Consider the following 22,092-nt stretch of genomic DNA (forward strand, 5'->3'; position numbering starts at 1 on the left):
GGTGTTGATGGGAACTTTTAATAGTCCCCTAATAAAATTATTTTCCAATGTTTCAAAATTCTTCTTACAAACTGGACCCCAAAGTTCCGCCCCGTACAAAACAGCAGATTGGACCTTGTACCTAAAAATCTCGATTGCTGGGGTTACTGCCTTGTTTACACACTTATTGTGTCTCTTTAGTATTGGGAGACAGTTTTGCTTAAACACTATTTTGGATTTTTCTAGCTGAGGTCTCCATCCCATAGTTGAGTCTAATAGTACCCCTAAGTATGTAAAACTCTGCTCATAGTCAAGTTTATGACCGTTTAACATTAGGTTCTTTTTAAAACTTTTATGAGGGTTTAGTGCCATGTATTTGTTTTTTTTTGTATTAATCTCTAACCCTTTTACGGTGCAGTATTGCTGGAACCTGTCTAATAAAATTTGGAGTCCCCTTGGGGTCTGTGATATAAGGATCGTGTCGTCTGCAAAGAGTAGGGACGGTACACGTTCCCCTCCCAATCGAGGCGAATCATTATCACAGTCCTCCATGTAACCCGCAATATCATTAACAAAAAGGGAAAAGAGTGTTGGGGCAAGTACGCATCCCTGACGTACTCCCCTTTTAATTGGGATTGGATCTGTAAGTTCCCCGTTAGGGCCCCATCTAACCTTCGCATAATTTTCCTGGTGGAGACCCATCACTAATTTTAAAAGTTCCCCGGAAAGTCCCTGCTCTACCAGGGATTTCCAGAGCAAGTCACGGGGAATTAGGTCAAATGCTGCTCGTAAATCTACAAAGGTCACATACAAGTGGCCCTTGCGGATGATGACATATTTCCAGTACAAACAGCATAACCTTAGAACCCGATCTATAGTCCCTGTTTTTGCCCTAAACCCTGCCTGATATTTAGATAAAATTAATTTCTCATCTAGCCACGTATTTATGCGATTCAAAATATGCCTGGCATATATTTTTTGAGTTATGTCTAAAAGAGTAATGGGACGATAGTTGGCTGGATCCCCTCTATCTCCCTTTTTAAAAATGGTGATAATTTCTGCGCCATCCCAAGATTCTGGCATTTGATCTCCAGCCGCAATAGCATTGAATAAGTGATTCAAATATGGTGCCCAGACATCAATATTATGTAGATAAAGATCACCTGGGATTTTGTCAAGTCCAGGTGCCTTCCCTTGTTTGATTGAAGCAATTGCTAACTCAGTTTCATATAAATCAAAGACTAACGGTAAATACAAATTCGCTGGCTGAGGAGAAGTAATTTCTTCCGACTGGGCAACCTCACTCGTCTTAGCTGCATACAGATTGGTAAAATGTTTTACCCATGTTGCCTCGTCTAAAAAGACCTCTCTTGAGCCTTTCTCTCGTTTATTCCCCTTGGCCACTAACTCCCAGAAGTACCTTTGGTCATTAGTTTTTGCCGCTTGTAGCATATAGGACCAAATTCCATCATCCCAAGAGGATTTTGATTTTACCAGTATTTTGTTATATAATTTCCTTTTGTCTCTAATTTCTACAGGAGTTTTTCTTTTGATTGCCTCAATCAAAGCAGCTTTGGCAACTCTGCATTCTTTGTTATACCATGGTTTCCCAACTGGTTTGGCATTTGTAATACCGGTCCCTTTTTAAATTTTTTTTGTTAAGAGGTCTAATAATTTGCTGAAAAAAAGTTTGTGTAGGGTAATAAATTCCCCGTATTCACTCCCATGAGGACAATAGGATTCAAATGTATTTGCCAAGGTGCAATATATATTGGATAAGAGATCCTCCCTTTCCAATATGTATGCCCATTTAACCGCCCTTCTATTGTTACTGACGATAATATTATCTAATGATGGTAACTGTGCATTTGTATCACCACCCACTATGTTTCCCTGCCCATTTAATAATTTTTTCAGAAAGCTGGTTTCTAGTGGGTAGTGGTCGCTCTCAGTTCTCTCGATAACTTTTAAATCAATGGTATATTGCCACAAGTCAAACGTAACAATAACATAATCTAGGTTACTTTTATAATTACGTCTGTTAAAAGTAGGTGCTTTCATGCTATCAGAAGGCATACGCCCATTGCAGGCCCTCAGACCATGACTTGTGAGCAACCTAGTGATCTGAAGAGCTAATGTGGTCCCAGTAACAGTTCATTTATCAATCAGAAGGGGTATCCCATTAGCCACATCCTCGTCTTCGTACAGGTTAGCCATGCCCGAAATCGGTTCAAAGTTACAGTTCATGTCCCCACACAAGATTACGCTTGCGTCAGGCTCTAGGGTACTCATGAAACTTTCCAATTTTTCAATACATGGTGATACCTTGTAGGTGGGATGAGGACTATTATACACATTTATGAGATTAATCACTCTTTTGTCCTCTGTAGTTATTTCCAGGCCTAGTATTTCAAGGGAATCAGTATTTAATATCTTAATATCAATAGAAATAGAAACGCTGATCTATATTATTAGGCCTCCAGCAGCTCGACCTCTTGATGAGGGGATAGCCTCTATTTGGTATGTTTTGTATCCCACTCTATGGACCTGGTCCGTGGCCCATGTCTCCTGGAGCATGCAAATATCAAAAGTGTTCATGTAGCTATTCCAGTCTGGGTCACACATTTTTGCACGCACCCCCGCCACATTCCAAGTAACCAATTTAATCGAAGAATGGCCTTCCTTAAGCCCACTGTTGCCGACTGGTGTAAGTGTAGGCAGACTACAATTAATCCCACTACTAGTTATAGCAACAGAATTTTCTGGACTCAAGGATATACCTCCTTCCTCCTCCTTAGCTCCATCAGTGTTGTTGTTATTAGCACCACCACTCTCAACCTCCCTGTTCCTTAAACTTCAATCACATTCGTCCAGACCACCGAAAACGTCGAATCTATTCGAAGTTTCCAATGGTGTGAAGGGGATAATGTAAGGTATTCTTTTGTGTTCAGTTGTATTTGATCTTGGGGGAATGATATTCCACCCCGATAGTACAGGGGCTATTACTGGTTGATACATATTAACAAGATTTCTAGCAGGCTCCAAGTGGAAGAAGGAATGGTTATTTAAAAGAGCATTATTGGTTGTCTGTTTATGTGAAATACTATGGATCTAGGATAAAAATAAGTTAGTGGGCGAGGTATGATACAACTATCCTCATTGCTATATGGCCAGGATAGTATGTATTGGACCGCATTTTTATCTCTAAAATTCACCACAACCACATCTCCCCCTATGTCCTTCGGTCTTCCTCCTAGCCAGGGCAACCATCGGACATGAATTATTTCACCATTGATGTTACTGGGCTTTGGTCTATGTGAAATTAGCCAGTGCATTATTTTGTTTTTGAGTTGAAAAAAACCCTCCCGCTTGTTCCCGGGCAGTTCTGGTACCCCTGTGAGGACCACCACATAAGGCACAGCTTCTGGTGGAAGTTCTGTAGGTGGTCTCCTTCCTTGAACCCCTCTTGTGTATCTAGCTTCTTCCCCAACCATTCCATGTAGCCCATTCAAAGAGTTACCCACTTCCCTTGCTTGCTGGTTGTTAGCAGGGATATCAGGAGTATAATTAGAAGCAACAAGTAATGTTGATTTAGCTATTTGGGTCCGGTTTGGGTTAGGTAATATACTTGTGGGCTGGTTTTTGGTAGTTGCAACTAATGTGGCTATTTTCGAGTTATGACTGGGAGTAGTTATAATGTAGCATAAATTATAATAAAAACGAACTTAAAGGTAATCAGGTTAAACAGAGTGGGTTTATTAAAAACCTCATCCATGAACAGCCACAAGCAACTGACAAAAGCTAGAATCTCTAAAGCAAGTACATTCTGAGAATTAAGAATGAAGGGAAAGTATGACATGTCTTAAAGGGAAAGGAAGGAAGAGAACGCAGGGAAATGAGAGAACATCACACATCTCCCTTTCTTTATAAAAAAAGAGAGAGAGCAAACAGGTTAAACAATGTAAACATTAGGAAAACAAGCTAAACATAATCTTTTAGGTAGCACGGGGTTCCCTACGAATTCTTTGACTTCTTTTAAAGGTAGACGAAGACCTGTCAAATGAAAAGTTGGAAGGAAGATGCGAATTATTACACGAACCATTATCATTATGAGATGAGTCATGAGACAAATTGGGATTAACAACCACAACCCGACTCTTATTCCAGATTCTTCCATCATCTGTTTTAACAGCATTCTTGAAAATCTTGATAACAGCTCTAACATCAGTATATTTAGATCACGGTCTTCGTCCAACCGGGGTCTTTACTTTTACAAAATCACCCACCTTGACATCTTGAAAGTTTACACTTTTCTTTTTTTCAAGGTACGTTTTACGTGCAGACTGCTTGAGCAGCTCTCTTGCCCTCCAATCACCTAAGTCATTATCCACCAACCCTTTGTTTAAACACATCCACCCAGGACATAATAAAGTATTGGGAATCTTCCCTTTGAACAGTTCAAACGGTGACCTCCCAGTAGAGGAGTGAGGGACAAAACGATAGGTATTAATCCTGTCTTGGAGAGTGCTTTTCCAATTTAAACCTGAAGCACGAGCAAGTTGAATTGACTCCTTGAGCGTCCTACTGACCCTCTCTACGGCACCATTAGTCTCGGGGTGGTATAGAGAACATTTTTTATGAGTAACTCCACATTTTTTTTAGAAAATCAACAAAAACAGAGGAACAGAACTGAGGGCCATTGTCCGACAGCAAACTGTTTGGAAAACCTTCCTTATAGAACAGGGGCTCTAAAAACCTAATGATGGAATCAGAGGTAATTTCTCTGACAGCAGAAACCTCAATCCACCTTGAGTAGAGATCGATTAACACTATGAGGTAAGGAGTATCAGAAACACCAGATAAAGGACCCAGAATGTCAATAGCAACTTCATCCCATGGATGACCAGGTAAAGCTCTCACAACCATAGGCATCTGTTTTGTTTTTAAAATCTTATCGCTAGAGCAACACTCAGGACATTCTCTGACCATCCTTTCAATTTCAAGGTCCATGCCGGGCCACCAAAATTGCATTCGCAGAAACTCTTTGGTTTTCACAATCCCCAAATGACCACAATGGGCCAGAGTCAACAACTTTCCTCTTAAAGAGGATGGAGGAACAAGTTTAGTACCTCGAGTTAACAGACCATCATTTACTGAGAGCTCATCTGAAACCAAGGACCAAGGTTTAGACAGACGAGATTTGCTCATTACAGAAAGAACAACATTAGATATTTCTTCATCTTTGCCTAACTCCAACCTCCATTCATTTTCATCGATTGCACCATCAGTAACTTCACACACATTAGTATACTCATCAGGTTCACCAATATCATCCTGATCAGCATTCTCACTGTTAACTAATCTAGATAAACAATCAGCTGACCTGTTAGCTATCCCAGGAATATACTGCACTTCAAACTCAAATTCCTGCAGAGACACAATCCACTTCCTAATTCTTGAGGAAATAGCATCAAGACCTTTCTTCGAAAAGACCTCCCTCAAAGGCTTATGATCAGACAACACACACACCTTCGTTCCCCAAATGAGATTCTTGAACTTTCCTAAAGCCCAGAAAATAGCAAGTGATTCCTTCTCTATTACAGAGTAATTAAACTCTGATCCTTTTAGACAACGAGAAGAACAACAAATCAAACAATCCTTTCCATTTCTCTTCTGAACCAAAACAGCACCCAGTCCTTTATCACTAGCGTCAGTAAACATCACAGTGGGCAACCCAGGAACAAACGCATGAAGAGAAGGAGCTTTACCCAACTCCTTCTTGATACTCTCAAATTCAGCCTTACATTCACAAGACCAGTTGAACACAACATTTTTCGTAGTCAATTTCCTTAAATTATGGGTTTTGTTTGCAAAATTGGGGATGAATTTACCATAAAATTCTACCATACCCAAGAATGAGAGAAGTTCATCTTTACAAGTTGGATCTTTAACTTTGTCAATAGATTCCACAAGTTCTTTCTTAGGAAAGACACCATCACCAGTGATGTAATGACCTAAATAGTTTACCTCCTGAACCCTAAACTTGCATTTAGATCTTTTTAAGGTCATACCAGCACCATCCAACCGTTTTAACACATCAGACACACGACAATCATGCTCAAGAACATTGCTTCCATAAATTAACAAATCATCCTGATAGCACTTAACACCTGATAAACCCCTTAATATCTTTGTCATGATTCTCTGAAAGACAGAGGCCGCCGAGACAAGACCAAAAGGCATTCTCTTAAATTTAAACGTACCCATAGGTGTTATGAAGGCAGTTAGGTCTTGAGAATAACTATCTAGCTCAACCTGATGGTACGCGGAAGCCAAATCGAGAGTGGTAAAATACTTTGCTCCCTCCAAAGTGCTGACTATCTCATCTATATTAGGAAGGGGAAATCTATCAACAACAGCCTCCTTATTTAGAGCCCTTAGGTCAATGCAAAGACGAATTTCGCCAGTGGGTTTCTTTGCAATAACCACAGGAGCAAGCCACTCAGTTGCTTCCACAGGTTCAATAATATCATTTCTCACAAGTTTATCGAGTTCTTCTTGAACTTTCGCCTGTTCTACAAGAGGAATCCTTCTTACTTTAGCTACAACAGGAAGAGCATTGACTTTTAACTTAATTTGATGTTTGTAACCACGCAAACACCCTAATTCCTCTTTAAATACGTTTGGAAATTGCTTTGCTAAAGACAAAGACAAGCTATCATCACTCTTGTTGTTACGTACAGGGTCAGACACTTCATGAATTTGTACTTGGGGAGAGGCATTTGGATCAAGTATTACTCCTAAATAGCGTTGGTGCAACCATCCTAATAACGCATCACCTTTCTTTGACACATAGACTTTACCAACTGTGATCCTTGAACCAAGTTCTATTTCAGCCATGAAATAACCCAGCATCTTAATAGGTTTTTCACTATACCCTAAGGGAAAAATATCACATTTGAATAGTTTCACTTTTCCTTTAAATAGCTCGTTATACAATTTTTCATCAATTATAGTTATTTTTGAGCAGGAATCAAATTTTAAATTTAACATTGAGCCTTCTACTCTAACTAAATGAGAAGGATGGTCTGATTTATCATCATTTACTTCAAAACAAATAGACCTTACTTGAGGTTGAGACCATCTTCTCCTTGAGTTGTCACCATTATACGTTTTGCTCCTGCACAATTTTGCCAAATGACCTTTCTTATTACATAAATTGCATGTAACTTTTAAGGCAGGGCACATAGGTGAATTAGCCAAATGATTGGCTTGACCACACCTAAAACAAGAAAATTTGTTACCAGAGGAAGAGAAAGAAGGATTAAAAGACCTAACATGTTTCTCTTCATTAATAACATTTTCTACTTTCTTAAGTTGATAAACAGTCTCATCTACTTTTACTTCATCCTTTGACTCAGGAGCAGATGGCTTCTCTTTCTCTTTTTTAAGTTCACCTACACATCTCGTCATATGTTCAACTTGCTTAGCAATAGTTAAAACTTCCTCCAAAGGGGGCTCATCCTTTAGCCACAGCTCTTTTCTTATGTCATCATGTGCACATCTTAATACGAACTGATCACGTATCCTTTCATCAAGTGTCTGTCCAAAGTTACATGACGAAGCAAGCTTTCTCAAAGAAGATACGTATTCTTCTACTGTTTCATCTTTTTTCTGTTCACGCAAGCCAAAATGATACCTTTCCATGATGGTGCTAAGTCTAGGTAAATGTCTGTCAAGTTGAAGAATGGCTATTTCGTATTCGTTTAGGTTTCTTTGCTCAGCAGATGACAGATCTGGTAAATGTTCGAGAACATCTTGTCCTTCACCACCAAGACAATGCAGTAAAAGTGAGTGTTTTCTTTCAGCACTCAAGTTTGTTCCGCAGACCCTAGCGTAATTTGCAAATATTTTTTTCCATTTTTTTCATTTTACATTAGGCTCACCTGGACTCGTAAGGAAAAATGCGGGTTGTGTTACATTTTGCATTTTGTTTCAAGGTAAGTAAAAAAAATAAATATATATTTTTTTTTATCTTAAAAATTTAAACTTTCTTATCAGTGCAATGTTTATTCCTGTTAGGATGAAGGAAATTAAAAATAGTACATGGCAGACCTTGAGCAGCACAAATAAATAAAAGAAGCAGAGTCAAACAATTGAAAAGTTCTACTACTTCTCCCTTTTTTTTTTTTATTTGTTTGACAGTCTCTGCACAGAACAATTGCACAAGGGCAATAATCCACTCCTTTTTTTTTTTTTTATTTGACTGAAGAGAACGATGTAACAAAGGATCGTTCTATTAGCTCATAGCTCCGGTTTCTTGGAATGTAGTATTGTCAGGTAGACATAAAGGACGTTCTGTTGGCACGCAGCGCTGAGCTCCTGAAACGCAGCGTTATCAACTTAGTACGTCAATTGTCAGTTTCCTCCAGTGCGTTCCTTCCGGCAAGTGAAACGCACACGTTTGAAGCGCAAATTGACGTCAGCCATCAAAAACGGAGCGCGAGCACCAAACGAAGCGCGAGCATAAAACGAGTTTACTTATTTACGCGCAAAGTCTTTATATTGCAATTTTCCCAGGCCAAACACCTCCCGCTCTCCTCACCAACGTGTTAATTTAAAAGCTGCCGCTGGGAAGTCTCCGCTTCGCTCTGATCACGTACAAACAGCCGCTGGAGGAGAAGGCAGGTCAGGAAATCTGCTGTGTTGTCCTGTTGAGGTCGTTTCGTTTCCAATCGTCGCCAGTATAATGTAGCATAAATTATAATAAAAATGAACTTAAAGGTAATCAGGTTAAACAGAGTGGGTTTATTAAAAACCTCATCCATGAACAGCCACAAGCAACTGACAAAAGCTAGAATCTCTAAAGCAAGTACATTCTGAGAATTAAGAATGAAGGGAAAGTATGACATGTCTTAAAGGGAAAGGAAGGAAGAGAACGCAGGGAAATGAGAGAACATCACAGTAGTAATGGAAGATGTTGCCACTGCTACATCCGGTGTTGTAGTATGGGCCAAAGTAGGGGCTCTGTTCGAGACCAGTGCTGTTAATGGACCCTTGTTACCTAAAGCCCTAGCGGAATTATCATGTGTAACCAAGTCCGCTTCTATTTTCTCTAATCTTATCTCCACTCTTTTCAATCTTTCGATTATGGCTAGCGTATAACTCCTTACAATTTGTTCTATACTATCTAGTAAATTACTAGTAGGAGTTAATATGGATCCTCCAACATCAATGGCATGTTCCGAATCATTACTTATAGCCAAATGAGGTGTTGTTAATAAAGGAGCGGAGGGGTCTAACACTGCCTCTGCATCTCTCTTCGCAGCCAGGGTTTCTACTAGTTCAATGGTGGTGGAGTTAGTTTTTTTCCCAAATTCTGTGTGACTTAGTTTGGGCTTGGATGGGTCTAGTCTTTTGCGTCTGTTTTTGGTCGGCGGTGGCCCATGAGTTTTGTAAGGCACTGGTCTAGGTATTTTTCCTCTAACTATCTTCCCAGGCCTAGATATTGGTGAAATTATTACTTTTGTTATAAAGGGGGTACTATTTGGGTCGGGGGTAATAGAAAATGGGACAGTGTGTATTGATTCAATAGAGGGAGCTAGACATTCCCTTAACAAGATAGGCACACTATCCTCAATTAATGTGGCTTCCATAGTATCAGTACAAAAGTCATTGGCTGGTGTAGCAACAGGCGTTGGTTCAGATAGTGCTCTATTCTTAATCCGTTCTATGGAACGGCGACGATCATCCCGGCATTCTGCTAAAGATAATACTCTGGTACCTTCTGAGACAGTTTTGGTGAAATAGTTATCGAGCGTACCATTCAGTATACCCCCTGTTTTGTCCAATAACATAGCAGAGGGTGGAAGATTCACGAAAACTGACATATTCAACAGTAGGCCCAGGAATGTGGGGGATTTATACTCTTACTTGAATGATGGCTCTACCAGGGGGACTGGCCCAGTCCAGTCTCTTCAGGCCTCAGAGGGCCCGCCCTTTGCCCGGGCTTAGCCCGGCGTCCCGCTTGCGTCCCGCAAGACGATCCCTCGCCGATTATATAGGTGAAGGGCGGTTGTGGGTGGGGCACGCAGGGGGGCGCTGACCGGATGTTGCTTGGTCGAGCAGGGACTCCTGGGATGGTGAGTCCCTGCCGCGCTACTCCCCTGCAGCCTCTCTGCCACACAGTTGGTCAGCACTCACGGAAGCGCGGCAAACGGGCAGCAAACAGCGTTGGTGGGTTCTCCCACGAAGCGGGAGCGGCGAGAAGTTACAGGTAGGGCAGGGGGCAAAGCAGCAAAGTCTTCCCACGGCGTCCAGTTGTTCAGATGGGGTCTGTCCCAGTATTTACACAAATAATTTAAATAGCATTATTTTATTTCTTTTAAAGCTGTTTGTCGTGACGTCATGTCACGGGTTATGATGTCACTTGCATAGTGTCTGACTTGGTCAGTCCCCCCACTTCTTTTTGTAGGACCTGTGCCCTGATTATTTTGCTCACTATGCCACCCCAGTGTCGACCCAGTCATATGCAAATCAGCCTTGACCCTGCTCCTCATGGGAACAGTCCAGCCCAACTGCCAGACCAGGTCCTCCCTGGACCGGAAAGAAGCATTGTGGGACCGGTTTTGGGCTAATCAGCCAGGCTAGCTTGAATCCAGTGGTATAGTGAGGGTGAGTGATTGAAAGGTTTCAGCATTATCTTGTAGTGTCTGCTATAGTTTATTCTTTGTCACACGTGGGAAGATTTACCGATTTGCTTAAAATCACTGGGGTGTTTTGCTGATACCTAACAAGTATAGATAAAGCCAATAGGCCTCATATTGGAGACTATTGGTTCTGCCATTGCCTTTTGTTCATGATGCACAGCATTTGCTTTAGAAATGCTTTGTAGCTATGCTGTATAGCAGGGTAGCTTGCTGTACAGTATGGCAAAAAATAATAATAAACAAGCATTTGCAATGCAATAGGTCTCGCATTTGCGAGAGTTTAAGCTATTATCATTGTAAATGACAATGCCTTTTTATTTATGTGTTTTACTAACTAACACATAAATAAAAGGCATTGTCATTTACAATGCCAATAGCCATACTGTCTTGACATGGAGGGGCATGTTACACATTTCAAGCTGCGGTCCTACTGCATTCCACCTAGGCACTGAAAGAAAGGAGGAAAATGGATCTGCTGAGTTGGTGCAGTAATCTGAACCGAATTGACTTGCTGCTCACTACACAGAGCAGGTCAGGTCAGACTACATAGCAGAGCCCTATTGCCTAGTCGTCTCAACACAGACGTTCCTGACGTACGTTTATTGAAACATTGGTCAACAAATTTGCATTTAATGTTTCCTTCGCGATTATGACAAAATGCTACTTTTTAATAATTACTCAATGAGAGGCTGATACCTCACTTTTGAGTTTAATATGTATGGGTGTATGGGGCCATACTGAAGGCACCTTGCTCCAAAAAGATGAAAACACATTTTTAAAGAGAATGTTATGTGTTCCCCCTTCTGCCTCTGTACAATTAATTCATGACGAGGTAGGGATCGAGTTTATCTCCGACTTAGCAGCCGTTCGGCCACTCTTATTGTGGCGTTCGATTTGGGCTAAGTCAGAGACTCGATTCACTCAAGAGATTATTCTTGATTGTATAGGTCTGGATCACTCTTTACGTATACAGTGGTTGAAATACATTCATTCCTGGTACAAAATTTTATTTGATATTGATGTTCTCCAGGACCCTGAATTGGCAGTTGGAATACCCAAAAAAGAAATTAAATATACATTTTTAAATTTTAAAAAGAATGAGCGAGATAAGGTGCATGGCAAGTTAGCCACCGTGAAGTTTTATAAGGAATTGAACCTAACCCCAGGGCTACAAAATTATCTTGCTATTGTGTCTCGTCGCTCCCATCAATTTGTGCTAACTCGAGTCAGATTGGGTATTGTACACCACCTCGTCGCATTCCCAAATTAGAAAACAAGATCTGAGATTCCCTGCCCATGTGACAACATATCACGACAGAGCTGTTGTCATTTTCTACTTTTTTGTAAATTTTATCATTTTTTAAGGGTAAAGTATTTAAAACCCATCTTTTTAAAATACAATATCCGATCTTCAAAGGGTGCTCTAGTCTTATCATGTTCTCTTGAGAATGCGGACATCTGTTTCTTTGTTGCTACTTTTATTTTGAAATGTACAGCTGCCAGGAAGAGCATAGTGCCGCTTTAACCTATATATTCCTGTCTGTACATAAATGTCCTTTTATGCTGTATATAGTATTTTATCCTTGTTTTTATGCCCAGAGTATGTATGGTCCTTTTTATATATCAAATTAACTTCTCCATGTTTCCCGGAGCCATTTCTTGATCTCTTGTCTTAAACTGTACAGCTGCCAGGAAAAGCACTTGGTGTGATAAATATATTTTCCTGTCTGTACATGTAAGATCCTTTTTATAGCTTTTTTAGCCTATTAGTAAAGTTTTAAAATTATTTATGCATTGTTACCCAGTGTATGGCAGTATTTGTTCCCTTCTTTTATGTATTTTCCCTGTGTATTTTTGTATTACTCTGCTTAGACTTATTACATATGCAATGAATCGTTTTTAGGTTGTTTCTGCTTGTATGATTTGTATTTTCCAAATCGAATAAAAGCTTATGAACTGAACTGAACTGAGTTTAATATGTAGAGCAAATAACTAGAGCTGGCACAAAGTTTACCATCCTTTTCTTATACCCTAGAAGGGTCAATCTACAAGACTCAACTCCCATATTGGCCACTGATTGTTTAGTACATTAGAAGGGCCAACATGCTTTAGTATGCACATGCAGATTCTGGTAAAGCAGCTATTCATAAGGGTAAACCAGGTTCTCGCCAGTCTCAGAGACCCATAACCACTGTGTCCTGGTGAAGTGTTCCGACACCAGGAAACATACAACACACATTCAGCAATCCTCTGGAGGTATTAAAGAATATTTCTCTCTCGCACCCACATCTAAATGCCTCATTTGTCAAGAAATTCTCCTTGTCTGAAGTGTAACTTTATTGTATGTTCGTTGGGAGTAAGTTTTAAAAGTAAGGGAACAGAGTTTGCCACTGGAGCCTAGCACCTGGTGTGTAACTTAGCAAGTCAGAGGAGAGGTAAGAAAAGTGGGAAAGTAGAGCAGCATGTGTGATTAGGCTAATCATTACTATTTACATAGCACACAATACAGCTATTTTTATGGTTTAAATCTTTTATTGAGTTTTCACAAAGAACAAGACAATAGGGCCATAGTCCAGTAAACAAATTTAGCAAGGCAAGTGTCGGTGTAGAGGCAGTAGGTGCATTCAGTGCCTGCCTGGGTGGATAGTGAAGCAGGCCGTCTATGTCTGTAAACACAAAACAATAGGGCCCCCCTCCCTTCCTCCCCCCCCTGTCCACCCATCTAAAGGAAAAAGTCCATTGTAACCAGAAAATAGGAAGTATGAAAGGAGCATCAGTGTTTGTGGTGTCGCGCTCTCTTGGTTGCCTTTGGTACTGGGATTTGAGTGTCGGCTTGCCTGAGAAGGCATAAGTACCTGGGGCAGCTCAGCTCGCGGAACTCCCCTGTGAGCTGTGTTAAGAAGGGACGCCACAACTCTGGGAATTGGTCCCCCTGGCCGGCCTGTACTAGGGACAGCTTCTCCATGCCAAGCACCATCCATAATCTGTGTAACCAGCCTGTGTGCGGGGGAGCCTGCGGGGTCCTCCAATGTGCTAGGATGTTTTGTGTGGCTGCTCCCAATGCAATCGCTATGAGGCGACCCCTCCGGGACTTCAGGGGATACATCAGGGCGTTGGGCAACCCCAGTAGGATGTAAGCAAGAAATCGGGGAAGTTGAGTATCCAGGTGAGAATCAATTTCATCTAATATCGTCTCCCAATACCCGTGTATGCGATCGCAGCTCCAAAGCAGGTGTTCCAATGTGCCCAATTCTCCGCATCCCCTCCAACAGCGGTCGCTAATGTGTGGGTCAGCTTGATGAAGGCGTGCAGGTGTGAGGTATCAGTAGGTGGCCACCTTGGTCAGGGTTTCGGTCAGTCCGGTGTGGTATGCGGAGTGTCGTGCCCTGTGGTATATCCCACTCCATTCCTTGTGTGTGAGGGTTCTGTCAAGTCCCTGCTCCCAGCGGCATCTGCCTGCGTTGTATGTGTGTATGTTCGTGAGGAGGAGGTGTTGGTATAGGTCCGAGACCAGCTTTTTCTCGGAGGTGCGAGTAAGAAGCCGCTTCTCATAGGGGGTAAGAAACCGCTGCGCCCCGGACCTAACATCAGGGTGGAGTCCCCAGTGTCGAACCTGCAGGTAAGCTAGGCGGTCTTCTTCCGGTATACCGTAATCCTCTTTCAGCTGCGAGAAGGAGAGGATTCCTTTGAGATTGAAGAGGTGCCCTAGTTCTCTGCAAGGGGAGCGGCGCCAATTTGTAAATGCCTTCGGATCTAGGCCCGGAATGAAGTCGGGATTGTCAAAGAGCGCTGTTAAAGGAGAGGGGAAGGAGGACAGTTCATGCTTAGTCACAACGCGGTCCCACACTTCCATGACCGTGCCTGTGCCTGTGATGTGGGAAGCATATAGGTTAGGTGGCCGATGACGCCTAGGGAGAAATGGGATCCCCTGTAGGGGCCGACCTGCCACTGCCTGATCTTGAAAAAGCCAGTGCTTGCTTGATTCCGGCTGATACCATTAATACAGCTATTTCTAGAACATAATAAAGTATGTTTACTTTTCCACAAATCAATAGAACCCACGTTATCAACCAAAGAAGAACAAACGATTGAGCTAAATATGCAAGGTTCCAAGCGTACGCTTTACAGGCATCACGCAGATGGTGACAACGGGAACACAACACACTGTGCTATTTTACTAGCATACAAATGTGAGCCTTACCTTCTGTCCCCGGGCAAAAGACCTCAAGTATCAGACTACCTTTCCCTTGTTTCCAAGCATTTAGCAACACACAGCAAGGAAAACTGTTACAGCAGCCCTAATAACATCTAGGTTAGACTACTGGAATAGCCTATACGCAGGATCCAAAAAAGCAATCCTAAAAAATCTTCAGACCGCTGAACACTCAGCTGCTTGCATGGTACTTAAGCTGCCATATCGCTCCTCCACATTTGCACCTATAAAAGAGTTGCATTGGCTACCTATTCACAAAAGAGTGCTATTTAAGATACTCGTCATCACTTTTAGAGCCTTTAGGGTCTCAGGACCCTTGTATCTAAGCTCTAGATTCACTCCCTATGTCACCACACGCTCTCTTAGATCCTCCTCAGCCTACATTTTAAAACCCACACTCTTCAAATATAAAATGAAAGGAGGTAGATCAGTAACTGTCCTTGGGGCAAAAGCATGGAATATAATCCCCAGCCATCTTCGTCTCATCAAATCTAAAGCCTGTTTCAGGACATCTCTAAAAACCTGGATTTTGGGAGCTTCACACTATTTATGTTTCTCTCTTATTTAATTCCCCCATCACTTGCCAAGGCACTTCTGACCATTCTGTATCTCCTATCAATGTCTGCAACACCGCCAAGATACTCCCGCGGAGTGAAAGTAGCACTTTAGAAATACCAGATACTATACAATACAATGAGATAACAAGGGAATTGTGCAAGTGCTCCATATTAAAGTTAAAGCTTGTGAAAGCAAAATTCTAAAATGTTTTACTGTTCTTGTAAAGCGAGCGCTGAAAGCTAAAGCTCGGTGCCCTGGGGCGAGAGGGCGCAGAGGCTGGTTGAAGGTGCCATTGTTGAGCGTGAGCCGTGTTAATTTAAATAAATAAAAAGACAACTTTTAGGTGCACAACAAGGGAAAGGTTAGAGTACCCTTGTTAAATTTAAAGCATAATACTAAAATGTTTGACTGCCCTTGTAAAGCGCAGAACCCGGGGGCGGGAGGGGGCTGCGGGCGGTAGTTCCCATTGCCGAGTCCGCGGTGTTGTCAATTTAAAAAAATGCAGTGCTGTTAATTTAAATTAAAAAAACAATGTTTGGGTGCCAAATGTACAACAGAAAAGCGCGAGTGCGCCATAATAAAGTTAAAGGACATAGTGTAAGCAAAATAAAACACGCACTGACGAGGGACGTCAAAAGTCGAATTAAAACGCGTTTTTCCTCACCTGTTTTGCGACGAGTGGTGGCAGAAAGTAAAAAAGAGTTCTTCTACACAGAATCTGAAGAGGGAATGTGTAAGGAAACTGTGATTGGCCAGTGAGCCTTAAACTTGTATGGCCAAAGGAAATGAGTGAGGAGGCACCAAAGAAAAGCAACATTGGAGTGAGCCAACGGTAAGTAGGAGGTGGGAAAAACGTGGTGGTATTGATGACAACAGGTCTTGCAGACCGCTCATGCGTGCTGATGCTCGACCTAAAAAGGGACTTTGATGCACTGAATGCTAATGCACTTTAAAAAAAGAAAACAAGAACATTAGCCCTGGCTGCATCTTAGTGCTTTTTTAAATGAGTTTTTGATACACTACAAAGAATTTACCCTGCTGTACAGCATGGTTACAAAACATTGCCAAAGCCAATAGCTCTCATTGGTGAGACCTGTTGGCTTTGCCGATATTGTTTTTGTTGTCCGTCAGTTGTGTGTCTTTTGCTTCCTCGCCCTAAGTGCGCCGGGTATGCGCAGATGTGGGTCCCGGGCTCACTGTTTCACTGGATTCAAGCTATCCTGGCTGATGAGGGGGGAAACACCGATACTGGTCCTAGGATGCTTGTTTCCGCTCCAGGGAGGAACTGGCTTGACAGTTCGGGCTGGACTGTTCCCATGAGGCACAGTGTCAAGACTGATTTCCACATGGTCAGGTCTAAACTGGGGTGGCATGGTGAGAAAAGGAATGCTGGATTTAAGCCAGATCTCTTGAATGGGGGTAAATGGTTTGATTTGTTCAGCGTTCCATGTTTCAATTGTGTGTCTTTTGCTTCTTCGCCCTAAGTGCTCCGGGTATGCCCAGACGTGGGTCGATGCTCACTGTGCCACCGGATTCAAGCTATCATGGCTGATGATGGGTGAAATCCCGAAACCGGTCCTAGGATGCTTGTTTCCGGTCCAGGGAGGACCTTGCTTGGCAGTTCGGGCTGGACTGTTCCCATGAGGCACAGGGTTAAGACTGATTTGCATATGGTCAGGTTTAAACTGGGGTGGCATGGAGAACAAAAGAATGATTGATTTAACCCAGATCTCTTGTCTGGGGGTGAATGTTTTGATTTGTTCCTCATTCCGTCCATCAATTGTGTGTATTTTGCTTCCTTGCCCTAAGTGCGCCAGGTATGCCCAGACGTGGGTCCCGGGCTCAATGCACCACTGGATTCAAGCTATCCTGGCTGATGAGTGGTGAAACCCTGAAACCGGTCCTAGGATGCTTGTTTCCCTTCCAGGGAGGACCTGGCTTGGCTATTCCGGCTGGACTGTTCCCATGAGGCACCGGGTCAAGACTGATTTACATATGGCCAGGTCTAAACTGGGGTGGCAAGGTGATCAAAATAACGAAGGATTTAACCCAGATCTCTTGACTGGGGGTGAATGTTTTGATTTGTTCTGCATTCCGTCCATCAATTTTGTGCCTTTTGTTTTATATTCGTGGCAGTTCATGTTTAAGCTTTAAATTCATCACTTATTTTCCATAAGCTATACAGGCAATATGTGCGTCCATGGGGGTTTCTATGGGAACCCAGGCTCTGTAGTTAGTCCTGGAGCGAGCCAAGAAAATAGGAATATTATAGGGAAATAATAGTTTTTATTGGAAAATGGGGAATAATGCATTGTGCAAGAGATGTTTTTTTTCTAAGAAGGGGAGCATGCAGCAACAACAGTTGTGCTTTGCTAACATCACCTTCTTTTTGACCACCCTTTTTTTGTTGCAATTTTCTAATTAATGGTCAATTTCTCTTATTTTTGTGGTTCGTACCTACTTGAAGTTTGTGGGGGAAATGGGTTTGAAACACATGTTTAGGATGACCAGACGCCCCGGATTTCCCCAGACAGTCCCGGTTTTCAGAGGACAGTACCGGTGTCCCGACACTTTTTGTAATTGTAAATAAGTCCAGGTTTTTGGGACAAAGGTCAGGTCATTCTGGGAAGCAGGATTAAAATGAATGCTCTCCTTTCACCACCGTCTCTCAAGATTGGAAACATTTCATTAATTCATCTGCTCCTGCAGCCGCGGCCACTGCAGGTAAGACCGGTGGAGCCGGCTGGGGATTTTGAGAGAGACCACCACAAGGGAAAATGAAATAAATAATTAATTTCCCCGCCTGCCCCACCACTCTTACCTGTAGCGACTGCGGCTGTGTTCCTGTCAGGCAGCAAATGAGGAGGTCAGTCACATGTTCCAAGGAGAGGGAAGACAGGATGGGAAGGAGGGCAGGGGGTGTTTGGGGTGGACGTCCTCCCATAGCTATTCTTATGTGGATGTGGGCTAATAAATATTTGAATATTTAAACCTATATATATATATATATATATATATATATATATATATATATATATATATATATATATGAGAGAGAGAGATAGATAGATTGATAGAGGCACATATGGATTAGTTACTTACCTGTAATCCTAATTCTCATCCAGGGGTATACTCATCAAAGTCACAAGCTATGAATAATCCCCGCCCATGCGCGGGATCCCGGAGCATATGGAAAATACATATAAATATATATATATATGTGAAAACATATATTTGCAGCCTAAAACATTTCCCAACTGGCAAAATTGCCGCAAAATTACATAAAGTAGCATACATACAGTAGTACTCTCCCAACCCCTAAGGAAGAAAGAGAGCAGAAAACATTTGTATACAACAATGCTTTATTGCCATAGGAAAAAACCTGTAATTGCAGGCATTTGCCAGTAGGCTGCAGTAGAGTATAAAGCAACAAAGAAAACTGACACGTTGCCTTTAAGGCATTAGAGTAGGGGTACCGTGCCTTTAAGACCTGAAGGCAACCCCCTGCTCCCATGGTGCACCACAGGTGGCAGTTGGGTCAGTTCTTTTTGGAGGTGCATAACACCTGAGGAGATCCACAATAAAAACATCTCATAACTTTGTAAATCTGCTCGTACGGGATGGTGGGCGGGAGCTTATGACTGATGAGTATACCCCTGGATGAGAACTAGGATTACAGGTATGTAACTAATCCTTCTCATCCAGGGGATACTCATCAATAGTCATAATCTATGAATAGATTAGCAAGCTCATACCCAAAGTCTCGCGGACGAGCAAGAAGTAAAAAACTTCAAAGAATGACTAAGAAACATATTGCAAATGCATCTCATGCAAATAAGTTTCTTAAAGAGGCCTGCCCTACTCTGGCATCGGCCTGAGTATCTGAGTCCAGGCAATAATGGCGGGTAAAGGTATGGACAGACTGCCAAGTTGCCGCTTTACAAATTTTAGAAATAGGAATATTACGAAGGAGAGCTGTAGTGGAGGCTTTCCCTCTAGTAGAATGTGCATGCGGTTTACCCTGCAAGGTCTTGTTAGCTAGCTGATAAGCTAAAGCTATACAGGAGACAATCCAGCGAGAAATTGACCTTTTGGAAGCTGACAGGCCAGTATTAGTACTGCCATAATTAACAAAAAGGCGGTCAGACTTTCTAAGAGGAAGGGTTTTTGACAAGTAGAACTTCAGGATCCTCCGGAGATCTAGAGAGTGTAATGACCTCTCCGGGGGAGTGGAAGGTTTAGGAAAAAAAGTAGGTAAGGTAATAGACTGGTTGATATGAAAGTCTGAAACTACCTTAGGCAGAAAACTTGGGTGCGTTCTTAAGACCACCCTGTTGGCATGAAAAACTGTGTACGGTTCCTTACAACACAAGGCCTGGATTTCGCTGACCCTACGGGCAGAGGTAATCGCCACTAAAAATGCAGCTTTCCAGGTCAAGTGCTGCAAAGAGGCCTTATGTATAGGCTCGAAAGGAGCACCCATCAGTTTAGTCAGGACGATATTAAGCTCCCAGGGAGGGGAGGGGGACCTCACCGGTGGGAAGACTTTCTTAAGACCTTCTAGGAAATCTTTAACTACAGGCATAAGGAAGAAAGATGTCTGACTAGGAGTCTTCCTATATGCTGTGATTGCAGCTCAATGAACCCTGATGGAGGGGTATTTCAGGCCTGATCTCGCTAAGTGCAATAGATATGGAAGAATCACCTGCTCTTGGCCGTGTACCGGGTCAAGAGAGTGCTCATGACACCATAAGAAGAACCTCTTCCACTTGAAAGTATAGGACTTCCTAGTGGAGGGTCGTTTTGATTCTTTAAGAATAGTCATGCAGTCTGCTGGGAGGTCTAAATGTCCATACTGGATGACCTCAGGAGCCATGCCGTCAAGCGAAGGGAAGGAAGGTTGGGGTGAAACACCTTCCCCTGGTCTTTGGTCAACAAGTCTGGACGGCATGGTAGGCGCCGGTGCGGAACCTCCGACAGCTGTAGAAGATCCGGGTACCACCACTGGCGTGGCCACTCTGGTGCTATCAGGATAATCCTGGTGTTGGTCCTGTAGAACTTCTGGATCACCGCCGGGATCAGAGGCAGGGGAGGAAAGGCGTAGAGTAATGTCTGCGACCAGCTGATCAAAAGACCGTTCCCCAGTGATCCCTGTTGGGGAAACCTGGACGCGAAGACAGGGCATTTTGCATTTGCCACGTCTGCGAACAGGTCTACGTCCGGTACGCCCCAGCACCGCAAAACCTCTTGTGCGACTTCCTCGTTGAGCACCCAATCGTGCGCTTCTACGAAGTCTCTGCTTAGGCAGTCTGCTTGGACGTTTTGAACTCCTGGTAGGTGGACTGCCACGATGGACAGGCCCCTTGCTAGGAGCCAGTGCCAGATGGCTTGTGCTTCCAGAGACAAGACTCTTGACCTCGTGCCTCCCTGTTTGTTCAGATAGAACATAGTTGTCGTGTTGTCCGTCTGAACCTGGAGGTAGTTGGTGCGCAGAGAAGGATAAAGAGACTTGAGAGCCAGACGAACAGCTCGAAGCTCCAGGAAGTTGATATGGTAGCCTTGCTCTACCTCGGACCAGAGGCCTTGAACTTGGAGTCGGTCCATGTGAGCGCCCCAGCCTTGAAGGGAGGCATCCGTGACAATTGACTGGGACGGAGGAGGACGATGGAATGGAACTCCCTGGAGGAGATTGGACCGTTTCAACCACCATCTGATCGAGTCCCTGGCTTCTTGAGGAAGCAAGACCCGGTCTTCCCACTGATCCGATCTCTGAGACCACTGGTCTTCGAGGGCTTGTTGCAGAGGCCTCATGTGAAGGCGGGCATTGGGCACAATGTAGATGCACGAGGCCATCGATCCCAGGAGAGAGGACACTTGTCTGGCTGTGGGGGCGGGAGTGTCCAGAAGAAGGCGACCCTTCAGGAGCATAGATGACAACCTCTCCTCCGAAGGACACACGCTTGCCTATAGTGAGTCCAGAGAAGCACCCAGGTAGTGGATCCGTTGGGAAGGGTTGAGAACTGACTTTTTCAGATTGACTTGAAGACCCAACGAGTCCATCAGTTTGAGGCAGAACGACAGATGGTTTTGAAGCAGCGTCGGAGTGGAGCTTTTCAACAGCCAATCGTCTAGATACGGATAGACGAAGATCTTCCTTTTGCGAAGAAAAGCAGCCACCACCGCCATGCACTTGGAGAATGTCCGAGGTGCAGATTTCAGGCCAAACGGCAGCACTCGATACTGGTAGTGACGGCGTCCGATCTGAAACCTTAGAAATTTCCGATGCTTGACTGACACTGGTTTGTGGAAGTAGGCGTCCTGCAGGTCGATGGCACACATCCAGTCTCCCTGATGAAGATGCGGGAAGATCTGGTGCAGGGCGAGCATGCAAAACTTTTCTTTTAGTATGAATTTGTTCAGCAGTCGAAGATCCAGAATGGGCCTGTATTCTTTGACAGTTCCTCGTTTTTGAACCAAGAAATACCGGGAGTACACTCCTTGATTTCTGTGAATGGAGGGAACCTCCTCTATGGCCATTTTCTTTAGGAGGACGGAGACTTCGTCTTGTAACAGTTGACTTTGGAAACGGGGAATGTGTCGTGCCTGAAGGAGGACTTGCGGAGGAGGAGATTT

The sequence above is a fragment of the Lissotriton helveticus genome, chromosome 1_1 (genome assembly GCF_964261635.1).
Source record: "Lissotriton helveticus chromosome 1_1, aLisHel1.1, whole genome shotgun sequence".
In the NCBI taxonomy this organism is placed as follows: domain Eukaryota; kingdom Metazoa; phylum Chordata; class Amphibia; order Caudata; family Salamandridae; genus Lissotriton; species Lissotriton helveticus.